Source organism: Micromys minutus (genome assembly GCF_963924665.1).
Source record: "Micromys minutus genome assembly, chromosome: 18".
NCBI lineage: Eukaryota > Metazoa > Chordata > Mammalia > Rodentia > Muridae > Micromys > Micromys minutus.
This window is the reverse complement of record NC_137953.1, coordinates 24,207,862-24,212,063: the sequence shown is the minus strand read 5'-3', so window position 1 is coordinate 24,212,063 and position 4,202 is coordinate 24,207,862. Positions and strand designations below refer to the sequence as shown.

General features: G+C 39.1%; 1 pseudogene across 1 annotated transcript; it reads right to left on the bottom strand.

Moving 5' to 3' along the window:
• Nucleotides 1-491: 491 nt before the first annotated feature.
• LOC308432575 (GTPase NRas-like) lies at nucleotides 492-1,047 on the bottom strand (annotated as a pseudogene). The gene has a single exon. The product of its transcript is annotated as a GTPase NRas-like (transcript).
• Between the last annotated feature and the right edge of the window lie 3,155 nt (nucleotides 1,048-4,202).

Sequence of the window (4,202 nt, the reverse complement as noted above, 5' to 3'; positions counted from 1 at the left end):
ATCAACAACATTAATCATATTCTCAGGAAGAGAGCAATTTATGACATTTCCCCGAAAACTAACAAAGCCAAGTTCAACAGTTAGGGGCTGGGGAGAATCACCAGCAGTTGTTACCTTAGAGTTTAAGAAACTGTTGACAGCAGAATTGCATGTCTATAGTTTGGTTCTCTGCATCACTGTAATCTGCTTTTCAGAGGACAAAGCCAACTGGCAGGTGTGTTTGTTTCCAAGGAAAACCCAGGGCAGAGAACTATGGGGAGAAACAGGTCCATTTCTCTGGTCAGACAGCTGAGCGAGGAGGTGTTTATGATGAAGAGGTCTCCAGTTCCATCTGGCTGTGCTTGATAACTGAGTAGAGAAGCAGGAATCAGGGGCCCCTCTGAGATGTTGAGAGCTGCAAGGACATATCTCCTCCAGAGATGTCAGAGCCAGGGCATCAGCACAGCTTGAAAGTGGCTCTTTTCTGATGACAGAACTTTCAAAGGGTCTTACTACTTCACCACACAGGGCAGCCCCATACAACCTTGAGTGCCATCATCACTGCTGTTGAGCTTTTTCATTCGGTACTGGTGTATCTCCCTTACCAGAGTGTGAAAGGCACCCTTCACACACTGTCGGGTCTTGGCTGAGGTGTCAGTGAATGGAATTCCGTGACTCTTGGCCAGCTCGTGGGCTTGCTTTGTGTCAACTCTTCTTGTTGGAACAAGTCCCACTTGTTTCCTACCAGCATCATGGGTTCATCATCAGAAATCTGCTTAATTTTCTCTTTATAGAGGTTAATATCTGCAAACAATTTGCTATTATTGATGGCAAATACTCAGAGGGGGAAAATACACAAATACACTCATGTATTGGTACTCTTTTTGTCCAGCTGTGTCCAGTATGTCCAACAGATGGGTCTCACTGTCAATCACCTCTTGTTTTCAGTAAGAATCCTCTATGGTGGGATCATATTCATCCAACAAAGTGGCTCTGGATTACCTGGATTGTCAAAGCTCTTTTCCCAACAGCTCCTGTTCCAACCACCACCAGTTCATGCTTAGTCATTTCACACCAGCAAAAACCTTAAACCCCGCAGACCCTGCCTCCAGATGCTTTAGGACTTCAACCCCAGGAGCTGGAGATCCCAAAACCTCTATGAACAGCCCCCACTCAGGAGCCTTTGATATTATTTTTATTGGATTTTCTATGTATTTACATTTCATATGTTATCCTCTTTCTCCCCCTCTCTCATTCCCCCTCCCCCATCCCCTTGCTTCCATAAAGGTACTCTCACTCCTAACCACCCACTCCTACCTCATTGCCTTGGTATTCCCCTATACTGGGGAACTGAGCCTTCACTGGACCAAAGGCCTCTCCTTCCACTGATTACCAACAAGGCCAGCCTCTATATATGCAGCTGGAGCCAAGGAACTCTCCATGTATGCTTACTGGTTGGTGTTTTAGTCCCTGGGAGCTTTGGAGGATTTGTTTGGTTGATATTGTTGTTCTTCCTATGGGGCTGCAGACCCTTTCAGCTCCTTCAATTTTCAAACAGTAAAAAAAATTGCTTAAAGTCAAAATTTCAAAAGTTCCATCCAAAAGTCACAAAGAATAATTGCTCATTAAAATAAAACCTCTGCTTAGTATTTGTGTGCTTCTAGTTAAATGTGTAAAAAACTCAATTTCCAAAGAACAACCAATGAATGTAAGTGATTTAAGAGAATTAGGTAGTAGCTATAAATTTATACCTTATAAATAAGTGATCAGTATCTTTTCCTGCTGTCATTGAGTATTTTATAAAGATTCTGTGATACAAGCTTGTGTGGCTCAGGTCTTCATCCCCTGGGAGTCATAAAGAAGTATTCTTGCTGCTGAGAGTGGCTAGTACATCAGCCAACACTATGTATCTTGTCACCTGAAAGTCACATATTTCACTTCATGTTCTCTCTGCTTTTTGCTCATTACTCCTAAATATGGTAAGATGTAAACTGAGATTGAAACTTGTCATTTATTTTATTTGTATGTTCCTTAGATTACTAAATCCCCACATTGTAGAAGGCAGAGATCATCATGAACTCATAAAACAAGAATGTTCTAAAATCAAGTTCTGGGATAATGAGATGGTACAGTTATTTTTCTTGGAAGATTGTAGAGCCATGGACAAAACAGCTCTTGGTCTCTCTCATTGCAATCTCTTCAGAGAGTTGTCTGCACACTGCTTAGTTTTTTGGTCCTGTTCAACATAATAGTGATGGCTCTCCATTCCATTGTTATGAATGTTTATAGATAGATACTCTTTGTGATTTTAGTTGTACTTACAACTACATATTACAACTTTAACTAATGTCACAGGCTGCAGCTTGTAATTTCCTTTTTTTTTTCTTTGAAAGTCAGACTTTTTTTTATTGGATTTTTTTTAACTTACATTTCAAATGTTATTCCCTTTCCTGGTTTCCTTCTGGAATCCCCCATCTCATTCCCACTCCCTCTGTCTCTATGAGTGTTCCCTCCACCCACCCACTCCCTCCCACCTCCCCACCATGGCATTCCCCTACATTGGGGTATTGAGCCTTCACAGGTCCAAGGGTCTCTCCTCTCCTCGATGCCCGATAAAAATATCCTCTGCTACATATGTGGATGTAGCCATGGGTCCCTCCATTTGTTCTCACTGGTTGATGGTTAAATCTCTGGGAGCTCTGGGAGGGGGTCTGCTTAGTTGATATTGTTGTTCTTCCTGTGGGGTTGAAAACCCCTTCAACTCCTTCAGTCTTTTTACTCCATTGGGGACTCTGTTCTCAGTCCAGTGATTGGTTGAGAGCATCTGACTCAGGCTGCTGGTAAACAAGCTAACTAACATACATATACACCAAATTTAAAGCTGTTGAGTGAAACTATAATGATTGTCTAGGTAATGGTGATGTACAACAACAATTGGGAGCTTGTTTTCCACTGCATGAGCTGGAACCTATTTTATACAAATTTCCAAAGACATCAGTATGTAGTTAATGTTTATCTTAATGTGTGGAAAACCATGTTTTTCTTTATTGCCATATTATCTCTTGTTGCAAGCTTCAGGGTCCGCACTTTAGATGTGAGTATGTAGCCTGTGGAAACTTCAGAAACCAGGAAAAGCAAAACTAGAAGGTAGCCAGGATGGGATGGGGGTGGGGATCAAAATAATGGTGTAGAGCAGAGTAGAATTGGTGTCATTAGTAAAATGGGAAGGACAGGGTTTCTTGTTGGGGAAAAGGGAGGTAAATATGGAGATGGGGGAGAAAGGAGAAAGAAAGGAGAGGATTAGGACACAATTTATCAGAGAGTGAAACTGGAAAATTTTTAGGTTTATAGGTAAGATGGAGGGAGACAAATACTGAGATGTCTGAAAAGGACACAAGGTATCATAATGTTCATTATTTCAATCATAATGTTTGTGTTGATAGCTGGAAGTTATTTCTTTAATTCTGACTTGGAGTTAACAAAGGGTTTCCATGAGATGGGAACTGAATTAGAAGTCATTCATATATTTGTAAGTAAAAGAGCTATACAATAAATCGGGTGTAGAAAGTAAACTAATGGTCTCCTACTGTATCTGAGTCTACAACTCTACGTTTTGAGAATCTATGGTTTTGTGAAATAAGAACATACAAAACAAATTGAGATAGACATTTTGGTGATTAAAATGAGCGGATTATGATGAATTATAAATTTTATTCCACTAGAACTGTGAGTTAATACATGGATAGTTGCAAAAATGAGCATAATAAAATTATGGAACATGAGACAGAATCACATGGTATTTTGATTATCTTTTGCAATTTTTTTTCCAGTATGTCATATATTTTGTTCATTTGTGTGATTCTGATTAATATTCTGTTCTACTCACTTCAGTTTTAGCTGTTAAGTCTAAAATGAGAAAATTTATATCAATGGGGTTATATTTCTAAGGAATTAGAATCCAGTGCATCAGACAAAGTTTCTATGATATACAGATATGTGTGTGCATGAAGTCATCATCTATAATATTTTGTCTATATAGGAGATTCATGAAAGGCATGTAGAAATGTAGGTGATAATGCATTCTCTGGAACATCAAAACATAAAGAGACAAATGGAAACTAGTATAAAAATTAGGATGATATAAATATATTGTTCAGTAAATCACAAGTTTCATGTGTTCTTTTTTTCAGATATAATATATATATTTCTACAATGCATTTAAG